Genomic DNA, 14,283 nt, shown 5'->3' on the forward strand with positions numbered 1-14,283 from the left:
TATTAGGGCTGCCAGAATTGGGCCAGAGTTCCTTGTGTGAAACTATTCAATAATACTGTTTTCATTGCTTAGAAATTTAGTACATCTATGTATATCTATGTACATCTTATTACATAGAACACATAAAAATATTAAAACATTTCAAGTGTGGTTTTCCTAAACCAATACAGAAAGAGAATACAAGTAAATGGGCAAATTCTTATTGCACAGGCCTATGCAACTACATAGTGCTTCAAATCTCATTTGCTTGAAAGTAGTAGAATTTCCATGCATTTAATTGAACATGAAACCAGTGTTTGCTGTTACATTACACATTATGTACACACCAAATTTTGATTAATAAGTGTAGCATTTATTTTCATTTTTCTATTTGTCTACTTGATTCTTGTTCTATAATTTGAAATTCAGACTATATCCTTTTGAATATACTTCTCTCTTTGAGAGAAGGGGTTTGATTTGAAGACTAAAATTTATTCTACTTTGATAGCTGCTTCCCCATAGTGCAAGACTGTGGTGAAAGTGACATATTGTACATTTCACAAGAAGTTAAAGAATCTGTATAGGTAGAGGATTATGTAGCAGTTCTTTGGCAAATCCACCAAGTCTTGGGAAATGATTTACACTGTTGACTCTTGACTTTTGTTCTATTTGTGCTGCAAACCTGCTGCAGTTGCAGACTATGTTGCATTATTATATTGCGTTCACTTTGCTCCTACGTTTTCAGAACTGTGATTTTTTTTTTTTCAAGGGAAAGACCGTGTTTTATTTTTTGTATGCTTTATGGAAAAGCATTGCAAAACTATATTCTTGATCCCTCTGGTTCATAAGCATGACAATAAACACAATAACCATGAAAAAAAAGGAATTATCCAGCAGATATTGGAACAGGTTGCTCAGGGAAGCAGCAGATTAACCATTCCTGGAACTGTTAAAAAAATGTGTGGATATGGCACTTGATATGGTTTAGTGGTGAACACGGTGCTAGCTTGATGGTTGGACTCAATTATCTTTTCCTATGTTAACAATCCTGCTTTTTCTTGCTCCTTCATGCAGTGATTTTACCAGTTTCTCTTTGACCAGTGCAATAATCTGCATGTTTTGATGGTGGATCTGTATATGGTCTGAAATCTATTCCCTTCAATTATTTTACTAGATCTGCAGGCAACATTATACAACAGGGGAACAGTGTAGATGTAGCAAAATACCTACTGATGTTAAGGACACAATTGGAGCACAAATATTATGTATCAAAAAAGGCAACAAATTCTGCAAGACAGTGAGATTTTCAGTCCTTTAAGGCTGTTAAATATCCTAGTAAATTCATGAACAAAGGTTGGCATCACTGTGTATCAAGATGGGTTTAACATTTCATATTTGAAAAACATTATGGTTATTGAATTCTGCAACAATGTAATTATCTATTTATTTCATCATCTTTTTTTGAAATAGTATCAAATCCTGCAGCAAAATGAAGCAAAGACATAGGATATAAGCAAGATTTATTTTTCAGATAAAGACCACCCTGGCACTTGCAAGGAGTGCCCTGTAGCAGAGCCTTGTGAGAATGAAGGATTCTAATGGGCTCACCACCTCATGCAATAGAAATTGCATTATTAGTGTCCTTGTGAGATTAAAAGTTTTAGCTAGTTCTTCATTACTAAAATCGTCACATTGCCTTCCTTTATTGCAGTTATTACAGCACAGCTCAGGAAAGTGCTTACATCTTTTTAAAAGGGCACTGCCCCTAATTACAGGCAAAACAGAGTGAAACACCACAACAAATTCATTTGTTCTTGAAGGAATAATTAATGCAGCTGTGGGTCAACTCTCAGGTTCTTCTTATTGTTGCTTAGATTAATTATGCAATCATTCAGTTTATAATAAATCTCACTATATACCTAATTGGTGAACATGGTAGATTATCTTCAGAAGAATCCCTTGTCAAATGACTTAGTGAAGGATGTGTGGTTGGAAAAGACCTCTAAGATCATCAAAACCAACTACCAACCTGGCACTAAGGTTTGTTTAAGTGCCATATCCACATATTTTTTTGAACATTTTATGAGATAGTAACCTCTTCCCTGGGAAGTCTAATCCAATGCTTTAAAATTCTTTCTGTTAAGAATTTTTTTCTGATATCTAATCTAAACTTCATCTGGAACAACTCAAGAATGTTTTCTTTTATCTTGTACTTTGGTACTTGAGAAAAATGAGCAACACCCACCTCACTACAACCTCCCTTCAGGTAATTGTACAGAGTGATAAAGTGCTCTTTGACTCTTCTTTTTTGAGGCCATATATTGCCTCTTTGTTCAGCTGTTCCTCATAAGATTTGTGTTCCATACCCTTCATCAACTCCATTTCCTTTCTCTGGACATGCTCCAGCAGCTCAATGTCCTTTCTGAAATGAGAGGTCCAAAACTGAACGCAGCACTCCAGGTCCAGCTTCACCAGTGCCCAGTACAGGGGAATGATCACTGATTAATCCTGCTAGCCACACAATTGCTGATAGAAGCCAGGATGCTGCTAGCTTTCTAGGTCACTTGGGCACAGTGCTGGCTCACATCAGCTGGGTCTCAACCACGACCACCAAGTCCCTTTCTGCTGAGCAACTCCCAAGCCACTGCTCCTCCAGCCTGTAGTGCTGCGTGGGGTTGCTCTGACTCAAGGGCAGAGCTCAACACCTCATGCTGTTGTCCTCAGCGCACACGTCTAGTGTGTGCAGAGCCTTCCACAGAGACTTTCTACCCTCCAGCACTCCGACCCAACTGCGTGTTGTCTGCAAACTTACTGAAGATGCACTTGATCCACTTGTCCAGATTGTTGCTGAAGATATTAAACAGAATTAGACCCAGTACTGAGCCCCGGGGAACCCCACTTGCCACCTGAGTTTAGCTCCATTCACCAGCGCTCTCCAGGCCCAGCCATCCAGCCTTTATTGTATCCAAAGTGTACCTCTCAGGACATGGCCATCCAGTTTCTCCAGAATGCAGTTGAAAACAGTGTTAAAATGCTGTTGAAACCATGACCCACTGGCTGTCCTGTATTCTTTGCCTGATGGCACTCAAGGGGTTCTGACCCATGACCTTTCCTGAACTCAGGTCAAAGTAGCAGTGAAGTGGTGAAGGCCTGTAATTCCCTGAATCATCCTTCTAAACATTCTTGTAGATGGATGTCAGATATGACAACTTCAGTCACCTGGGACCTCCCTTGTTGACCAAGTCTGCAGATAAATGACTGAAAGTGGTTTGGTGAGCTCTTCTGCCAGTACTTTTGGGTGAACCACGTGAACTTCTGTGGTCTAAGTGGCACAGCAGGTCACTAGCCATTGTCTCATGCATTATGGGGGCTTCATTCTGCTCCCTGTCTCTGTCTTTCAGCTCAGGGGCTGGGTAACTTGGTGAAAACTGGTCTTACTTTTTAAGACTGAGGCAAAGAAGGTATTGAGTACATCAGCCCTTTCCTCATCCTTTATCATCATGTTTTTCCTAACATCCAATAAAAAGAAAAAGATTCTCCTTAGCCCTCCTTTTGTTGCTTTTCTAGCCCCATAGGTGGGCAGTGAGGTGGACTGAAAAATGACTGCCAGATTCAACATGTTGGTGATTAATGGCATTTAATGGTGATTAAGGGCTGAACACTCTCTGCTGTTCTCCATCACCCACTGAGTTGGTCAACTCAACACAGAAACCTGTAACATCAGTTAAGGAGGATTCCTCCTTCATCAGTCCCAGCTGACCATTCCCAGTAACATCCCTGTCCTTAGTGTATTTCAGGAGTGGCCTATGAAAAACACTGACCAGCTCACCCAGGACTTGGGGGTACTCCCCATCGAGTCCCTTGAACCTAAGTATATCTTTTTTCCTTAAATGTTCTCTATCCTGCTCCTCTTCTTAGAGGAAGTCTCCCTTGTTTCAGACTTTTCTTTTCATATTAGGAACCTTGGATTCCCACTAATTGGTCTTACCAGGAGAGATGGAGGCATAGAGGAATTGGGGACTACCTTCATTCCTTTTGCCACTAAGTAAATACACAATTGCTCTTTTGTCATGGCTAATCAGCTAATATTTTTGATCATAGCACCTCTGGAAAGTATGTGAAATGAAAAAAAAACCACATAGGAAGGAGGAAGAGTATCAGTTAAAGGAATAAATCAAACAACACTCTTACAACCAAATGGAGATTTTGCCCTCTTTAAAATAGCAGAGTAATAATTACTCTTTTAAATGAACTTCTCTATGCATTTCCCCACTAAACCCTTTCTTAAACTTTTCCTTCTGTTATTTGCTTTTTGCCATTTTCTGTAAAAAGCCGTGGTATTTTCAGAGTAATTCTGAGTGCAAATGGGGCAAAACAATAAGATCTATGCAATATAAAAAACTGACCTATTTTGGAACACTCCTCTGAAAGTTGCTGACTCTTGCAAGAAGAAATCTGCCATGAGAATTAAACTTTTTAAAGAAATTCTATACTGGAAGTAATTTGTTTTGGTTTGAATGAGTTATGACTGTTTAAATCACCTATTGAATTGTGAATATCTCCCTCCATAGGCTGAGTGCACCAGCAGAAAGTGCTGCAGCAGTGACCCACATATTAATTATACATGGAAAAATTTGCCTGTTTTAGCAGTTCTCTGTGGGCTGGAGGAGGCACAGACAGACATCTGATACAGTTCAACAATGTCCTCTCCCTGAAGAGGAATATTCCTGAGGACCAGAAACAGATTTTACTGAGATATGGCCCTCATGCTGCCTGACACTTGATAAATGAAATTTTAGTAGACAGCTGTATTTTGAATAAAGTCCTAAAGTAAACCTCCGAGGACCCCAGAAATCTCTAAACATTGCTCTTGATCTTGTCTTTACTCACAAGCTGCATGAGGGGAGGTTTACACTGGATGTTCCACAGCAAGAAATTAGTATGAAATAGAGACTTTTAAAGATGTTTAGGTGCTTGGAGACATAACAACTCCAAATACCTTCAAAAATATTGTCTTTTTCCTATCAACAATACTTCTCTTTGGATAAACTACTGCTCATACACAGTGCAATGTGAGTGAAATCCAAGTCGCAATGTTTGAAACCTGATTGCAATTGTTTGTTTGCTGTAATTAAGAACAGAACTTGTTTACAGCACAAACACTGATAAAATCACAGTGAGATTCATATGTTTAAGATTATTAACCATTCTCTGGGTATTGCTGCAATTTAGATTTTTAATGCAATTACAGTTTTAGAAACTCCTGTGAAGTATGTTTTTTTTTCTACTTCACATGGGGATACTTTTTACTTGTTTCATGTTAGTAAATAGCTGCATAAAAAACTGCATAAAAAAGGGGTTTTTGTATAAAAAACTAACCAGAAAAAGTCTGTGTTTTCATCTGAATTATTCAGATTGTTAAAAGAGTATTATTTTTCCTCTTTTGGCTACTGTTGCATTTTACAAATCAGGGCAAATCAAAACTGATGTTGCAATAAGCAACATCTCAATATTTCCATTTAAAAGTTTATTTTAAAATTACCAGATATTTATATTAAATAAAGTATGTGAAAGTATGTGGCTTAATATAACTGCATGTTTTTTTAGAAAACTTCTAGAACAACAGAAAAAATTTCTATGGCCAGATTGACAGTTGAAGCACATGTGACCTGCTGGAAGCATGACATATTACAGTGTATCCAAAACCAACAGATGGTGATAGGAAACATACTGCTATTTTTTAGGACCCGAAAAGTTTTGGCTTAATAATTTGTTTGGGAAAGTTAGGCTATGGGCTAACTAGTAAGGACAGCCTGTATAAAAGTGGTATTTTAAAGAGACGCAATATCCAAGCAGATCCAAAATACAGTCTCATAACAGCTGATGCAATCCCCACAGCACCATACATGCTGAACTCCTCTCTGCCTAAAATCAGAAGACAAATGGACAACTTATTTGTTTAAAATTGTGACTTTATTTCCAGTGATAAAAATGGTTTACACTGCCTTAATCAAATATACTGTAACCCATTGAAGAGAATCTCCTAAGAAATACTAGAGAGCATATGAATTAGTGATAGGTCAATTACTTTCCTCTAAATAACCATACTCCCTCTCAGATATTTCCCTGTGTATTGAGCTGAACTGAAGCACTGTTCACAAATTAGTCCAGATGGCATTTATTCTAAAATTCAGAAAGCTGAAAATCTTTCCTCCTTTTAGTCTTGCATTTCTACAGACCTCTGTAGAAAATTGCCAGACCCGCACAGGCAAAATACCAAAAGAAGGGACAGAGTACGGAGTGGGGTTAAATGCTCTATGCAATTTAAAAGATTTAAACTTTCAAACCAATTTTTAAGCCTTTTAAACCATAGCACTTCATATCTCAGCTTAGTAGTTCCTTTAATTTCTTTTTATAACTACAGTGTTTTTAAAGAAAACTGAGCCAAATAAAGCGTGATTGACTGTTAGTTTATGCTGAGTGCAACCACTCTTACCTGTATAAGAATTTGCAGCATCGACTTACAGGTATCAAGTGGGAATGTTTTCTTTACTACATAATTTAAAAATCAAATTGTATGTTTTTATGTGTAGATAACCATAGAAATGTACAGTATCACTGGAGATTTTGGCATGATTTATGGCCTTGACCATCTTAGTTGCTAAATCGCTGGAAAATAAGCTTGTAAAAACTGATCTATTGCATACTTGACAAAATGATCAGCAATATGATATGGAGGAATAAATAGAAGTTAGAAGAAAATTTCTTTTAAAAAGTGTTAAAATTGTGATCAGCTGTCCATCTGGAAAAGAAAGGAAGCCAGACTAAACCAGAGAAATACTTTGTGAAAGCAAAAGTAAAAACAACAGAACACAACCCCTATCTCAATATCATTGATGAAGATTCAAAATTTTCAGGAATAGTTGGTTCCAGATTTTGTTTTTTCTTTATTTTTTTTTTAATTAGGAGAAATCTATAATAAAGAAATCAGAAATTATGTGGCAATCTATTTCTAAGGAGTGTTCATGATCAAATTTTTGTTCATCAAGAGCTGTAGAATGAGTTTGCAACAGAAAGTGAGCTTAGCAAAGGCCTATTCTACTTATTCCCACCATAAACAAAATCAACTATAAATCAAGCCAGAGAGTTCAGAAAACAGGAGTCAGGTTGTTATAATGCTGGTGTTAATCAGAGATGTTAAACAATTAGGTACAGGTCTTTTAGATACTATGTCAGAAAGAATGGACACTGGATTTTTAAAGCTCCAAATTGTAGTTGTATAGCTACAAAAAATCAGTCAGTTTTTGGATTTCATTTTGATATCCACTATGTGTATGATTAGTTCAATTAAAAACCTTCACATTATGGACATGACAAGTAGAGCAATTCAGCTAGCTAGTGGCAGGGGGAGTGCTCCCTTGGCACAATCTCTCAACGCAGGCCATTTTGGGTGGTCCATGGCACTTGCCTCTGCCAATGTCTACAGATGTGGCATTTTGGATGTTGGAAGTTACACCCCCGCTTATCTATTATGAACTGATTTTCCATAAGCTCATCTAATGCATGCTTCTATCTGGTGGTACTTCATCAAAAACTTCTGAGGCATCATACACTGTTTTAAACTGATTTCCTTCTAGTTTAAAGACTGAACCTTAGTTATGGTATAAATTGGTGGGTGTCACTCACCTCATCTGCTGGCATGATTTGGTAAACCTTGATCATATATATATAGGTTATGTTTTGCCTAAATAGAGAATTGAAATACTTTCAGTAACAACTCACAAGGCATTTTTTTCATCCTGAGCTTATTTTAGTTTTTCGTCTCTGTACATTTCTAAATACACTACATCCTTCTTGAGATGCAGAAATCAGAGCTGCACAAAGTACTTAAAAAGTTGATGCAGCAAGGTCTTCAATAGAGCAGAATGATGTTCTCTGTCTTCTTCTCCATACCCTTCCCTGTCTTGCTCTCCATACCCTTGTACTTGTGATGTACAATATTTTCTGGGCTTTTTTTTTGCTGCTGCTGAATGTGAAGCCATGTTTTTCAGACATGTCAATGTATAGAGACAAGACAATTAATATTTGTGTTAATATTTGACAATAATACTATTAATTCAGGTAGGTTATTAAGAAACAATTGTTAAGGCAATACTGCATGTGTTTTGCAACTGACAGGTTTATAGATTTGAGATCACTCAGTGACTTTAAACTGGGGTATTGGAAAGAATTACACTGCAATTATCTCCTGATTATAACTATTACGTTGTAACAGTTTTTCAAATCAGTGAACTTCAACCCAGTTGGATTTTTTTCCTACTGGACATATCTCTAAAAATGTTCAGATTATATTAGTCTATAAAAAAAAACAACAAAAAAAGTATTATAGTACAGATGTATATTTAAACTAGATATTATGTCCTCACATTTTCTCATTTAATTTATTAATTTCACCTGGGATAGACTAATTTTAAATGTTTTTCAACTGAGTGCTCAACCATGGTGGCATAATTTTAGTGGTGATTGTTACTTGGTATACTGGATGATACCTGTATGTTTTAACCCCTCTGAAAGAGAGCCTCATTGATAATATTATCAACGTTGTACAAATAATGTACAAGAATAGCCCAATTATCTTGCTTATTTTAATCTACTAGCTAATTTAAAACTCTTGCTGGTATCTATGTCAGGTTTTGCATCTGCACTTGAAAACTTCTTCAGTTTAGCTCCCTGTGGGGGTTTTTTTCAGTTATCTTGTCTCAATTTTTATTAAGACTTTTATTAAGACTTTATTAAGTTTTTCTTTGGTAAATTTTACAACTTCTTTTAATTTTCATCCAAAATTATCTGTGGTCTTCCTTGTCGTTTAATGATTTACAGTACTCTGTCATCTGCTAATTCATCTCCAGTATTTATCACTGTTCCTCTATCTGTGCAGCATCAGAAGAAAATTCAATGGTTCTTCAGGCAAATACTGTAATTTTTATCTCTGCATTTGATCCAATCTATAAGCCTGAATTTAGTGAATATCTCTATGACAACAACTTGCAGATCAGCTTCTCTTCTCCTCTCCTCTCCTTCTCTAACCAAAGCTTTCTTTATTTTCTCACTCCCTTTCTCTGTTTCTTGATTGGCATTGATGGTACCACCATCCTGCCTATCACTCAAATATATAATGTGGTTGTGACATTTTTCTTCAATTTCTAGATTTTCAAATCTGGAACTTGCTCAAAAACCGGATGCTTTCGTGAGTAGAATAACTTCAGATGTGGGTGTTACGGATATTTCTTTCCCAAGTAGCCATATGGCTAAATCTCTTCTCCAGACTTTTATCATACTGTGTTTCAGTTTTTGCAGCACCTTTTTCTGTGGCTTTGCTTATATGAGTCAGAATTCTGCTACAAGAAGTAATTTCTTATCTTTTTATTTTTGCCCTGTAATCTATGGTTATTTCACCAGTGTTACCTGCTTCTTTTAATTTTTCAGCAATTCACCTGTAATTCCCATTTTCTCTTTTCATTTTTCCATCAACTATAATTTTCATGAACTCTCACTTTCACTTGACTCATAATATCAGTTCTTATCATTCCCTCTTTCTAGCACACCTCTACTTTCTCCCAGGCTCAAACACATCCTTTGGAAACACACTTAGTGAGGCAGTCATTCAATTAACCCCTCCATGCACCACTTTGTAATGAACACCATAAAACTGCCAGAAAATAACTAAAACTTCTATAGCACTACCACAGTACAAACAATATTTTCTTCAGCAGCATCCTTTGAAAGAATATTGTGAAGATTGGGTTTGTAAGAATGAGCATTTTCCTCTTCTATTAAATAAATATATTAATTTTCTTTTCTAATAATTACCTGTCTTGAGGAAAAAGACTTTTTCTCTTTAGTTGACTGTTATTCATGTAAATGAACCCCTTCTGTTTCACTAGGCTCATTAAGTCCCACTTCAGATTAATAGATTACAGTAATACGACTGAGGAAAAAAATCAAAGAGTTCAGGAACACCTGAATATTTATGATTTCAAGATTGCATCCCCTGTAATATGGTGCCCTGTTTGGCTTCCCCTCCATTACTGAGTTCCAAAAACATGATATTGCTGATAATTCTGTCTTGATTTTGAAGCATTTGCAAGGGGAAGAGTCTATTTAACTACACCACTCGGGCACTATTTTGTACCACAAATAATCTAACTGTGTTTGTACAACCATGCAGTTAAAAATATGTGTGCAGCAAGTCAAAAGCAAGAGCTCTAAAAAGAGAACCATGCAGCCTGGAGGCAAGTGTCTGAAAACGTGATGGTACAAAATAAAATAGCCTTGCTATCTGTGCTAGTTTCCAGTCATTTGTACCTCACTCAGCCTACAGCAAGACCACAGAAAAGGTCATGTACTTTGTCCCATGTTTCAGGATTTTCTTTACCTCATGATTTAGAAATATGAGAAGATTCTAATATTACTGCACACTAAGATTATAGTCTGTCACTTATACTTGTCTGTAGTGTAGGGACAAGGAGGGTGGTTTCCATTTTCAGTTGAAGCTGAAGATGATTAAGAAAGGGCCTAATTTCTTCTTCTAAGTGTGTGCAAAACTTCCAAATGAAACCTTTGCCTATATCTTCTGTCTTTATTTTTGACAGTTCAATTTATCCCTCATTTATACAGCAAACAAAGAATGTTGAGTTATGTTCAATTCTGACCCTGCAGAGCTGGGTACCTGCTGGCCACCAGAGGTTCACATCTCTGGGAAATGGGATAACATTCCTATCTAGCATGGTGTTTCTAATCTGATAAACAATCATGTCTGAGATTTTCACTTGTAGAGAATATAGAATGCTTGCAGTGTACCAGCAAGCCAATCAGAAACCTTTTTTCCTTGAAAATTCACTTTGAGTATCCTTGTACAGTACATTCCCTTGTTATCTTCCATCAACACATAAGTTCTATAAATATCATCTTGAAAATGAGCAAATTATTAAAACATTTTTTTGTTTGCTTTGGAGGAGGGGGTTTACCTAGGGGTTCATTATTGTTTGCATTGCAACACTCCAAAATGACGCAGTTTTGGAGATCTGAAGTTAGGTTTCTAGGTTTGTTTCAAGATGAGCCTTTTGTCTGGAACACAAGTCACTTGAAAGTTTCAGTCTTGTGACTATACCACCCTAAAGAAGCAATATTTGAGAATATTTCCAAAGACTGGAAATGTATTCCAGCTCCTAGACACCCTTACTGGAAGCTCAGGTAATCTTAAGAGGTCTAGAAATCTAATGTCAGTGGTACATAAGAATCTGGAAACATAGCTTTGAATTAAGGCTTAAGAGTCTAACAGGAAAAAAGACAAGCTACTTGGTCTTACGCGATTATCCTATAAATTGCTAAGTTTTTCTTTAACATTAATATGCTCTGAAATGGAAGTTACAAGGTCCTGAATCTAGCCTTGATTTTTCTGATCAGTGGCATTTGCTCACTCATGTCTGGCTATGGTAGTACAACACTGCACATTGAAACACTGGTTATTTTTTACTTTATCTTGGAATGAAACCCACTGGATGAATCCATAGATGAACTTACTCTAATATTTGATTGATTCTTACAGCTTAGACTTAATCTGGAATTTATTTATTTTGCCCTGATATATGTACCCAGTTTAGAGTCACAGGTTAGAGACTATATAAGCATTCTTATCTACCCTGTTTGAAGACAGAGGAGAAAAGAGAGAAATATCCTAATATGTTAATATTTCTTCTGGTGATTGTTTGAACTCTTGAAATGTTTTCAGAGTTTTCTAAAGCCCAAGTCTTCTACTTTTCAAGAACTTTGAAAATACAGATTAATTACTAGAACAAATAGTTTTCTTGGTGATTATTCGAAGAGTAATGCACAGTTCCCTTGCAGCTACTCAAACCAGGCCTTTGATATGCATGATACTGGTACTCATGGATTTTGTTTTATATCTTCTTAGTCTCCGAGAAATCTAGCATGGGATAGGGCTAATACCATGGGTGTTGTGAATTGTAAGACAGCATGTGTGGTTCTGCTGAATTGCCTAGTAAGTGCTCTGACTCTTTAAATAGGAGGGTGATCCAGCACACTAAATAGAGGACCAAGGACAGCAAACCTCAAGAAAAGTTAAATCTTTAAAGGAAAAGGTTTCCAGTTCACTGATTTGATTCCATATTAAGGCAATCTTATGTTTTTTTTAGAAAATACAATTTGTAAATAATTTTTCATGCACAGAGAAACATCCCTATACTAATCCAAATGCCTGTTTAATTTTTGCATACTATTCTTCTCTGTTAACTGTCACATTTATGTAACAGTCCTGAAAAAAATATGAAAGTTGATTCTTTGTTTTTATCTTGTGATTTCTTGTTTTCATGAGGGAAAAAAATGTATGTACATTTTTTATAAACACAAAATTGTGTTTATATTTTTTATTCTTGTACAGATATTAAGATTATATTGTTCATGACAGCATGGTAATTTACCCCAGGGTAAAATCTTAAAAGCTTGTTTGATAGTAACAAATGGAAATAATGCTTGAGGAAAAATGGGAAGGTTAAGGGATTTTTTTATTATTATTTGTTTGGTTTAATCTGTCTTATCTAAACCCTGCTGCTGGTTTACATTTTGACATATCCCTCTAAGTTTTTTCCCCAAAAAAAGGGAGGCCTAGATAGCACAGCTTCACTCTCACTGACCCAAAAGCAGAGGACTTTCATCTAGGTTGCAAACAGCAGATGTTCATGTGGCAGATGTGGAGAATTTTGTCCCTCTTCATAATAACATTTTTTATTGCTGTAATTTTGGAGGGTAGAAATCTGGCCAACTGTGTGGATGAGTTGGAGAGGACTAAAAAACATTTTTGCAAATTAGGGATTATGGTCATTTATGACAGCTCCCTTAATGAAAAAGTAGAGGTTATTTAGAACCAAAGGAGTTTTTGAGCTGTTCAATCCTGACTAGTTTAATGGACGGGGAGATGATTTTTTACAAAGAGGAAACAGCCTCTAACCAAAAACTTTTCTTCTGTCCCTCAGTCTTTTTTTGCCATATGAATCATCATCTGAGGAATAGTGTTTTACAAGCCTTTTAATCAATAACAAAGAGATTTCTCTTTCAAGCACATGATATTTTTCCCCCTGAAAAAGCTATCTGAAAGTGCATATTTCAGTGGTGTTCCAAACAGTTGTTGATAACTAGGTACAAAAAAGTTTGTTCTTATTCCACAATCATGCATTATTCCATAGGAATACAGTCCATTCACCTTACAGGAGTAGTCCACGCGTTGCAAGTATAGCAGTTTGATAAAGTTTTTAGCCTGATGCTGTGGAGTGATGAACCTGAGGTTTCTGTACTATTCTCAAAATATGGGCAGATACCATTTTAAAGGATGTACAGGAGTTATGGGTATTCTTCCAAGATTCTTTTCTCTCTGCACATTTATGACCCTATAGTTTGGTGATTATTATCACTCTCTACCTCCATGGCTTGCCTCTTTCCACGTTAGGGTGGTTCTTCACCTGCTTTCTCAAATGGTCCCTGTTTGCCCTTCTTTCATTTTTTTAAATCAGAGACCAGAATATATTCCATTTAATTTTCACAGATGGCATCTTTGATTTACTATTTATCAGAAAGCAAATAAGGATTGATGGCTCTGGATCATAGTGCAATAGAATTATCTGGGTTGGAAGAGACCTTAAAGACCATCTAGTTCCAGCCACTAGAGAAACACTGAACTATTGCTGGAATTCCAATTCCTCCTCATTTTTAATCTGAATAATTTTATTCAGAAATAGGGACAATTTTTCTTCTGCAACATATCCAAATAGCTGTTCAGGACACTCACAATAATCATACATATTTAATGTGTTTAAACTATTGTCCAAATATCTGTAACAAGTACTTCTTGCTTATCATGGGAAACTTAATGCATAATTATTTACTTTTGTGACACTATTGATCCATAAAAAAAAAAAAAAGAAAAAATATTGCACCTTCTATTTCAAAAAAAGAAAATCAAATATATAGAGTAAAATTTCTGTCACAGTGCAATTAGAACAGGAGCATCTACTCATTAAAGATACGTTTTTATTAATACAATAATAGCAGTTTCATCATGCAAATGCATCCATGTCACACAGAACTGTAGTGTATCATCACGTAAATTTATATTCCCATCACAGTTTCTTCTTTCAGAATATGATTTCAGAGCTGTCATCTGACAGGGGCTGAGTTTTATGTCCTACTATTAGTGATGTTTTCATGTAGGGACAGTATACTCAGAAGTTT

Source organism: Chamaea fasciata, unplaced genomic scaffold (assembly GCF_029207755.1).
Source record: "Chamaea fasciata isolate MVZ Bird 193981 ecotype frontalis unplaced genomic scaffold, bChaFas1.0.hap1 SCAF_4, whole genome shotgun sequence".
In the NCBI taxonomy this organism is placed as follows: Eukaryota; Metazoa; Chordata; class Aves; order Passeriformes; family Sylviidae; genus Chamaea; species Chamaea fasciata.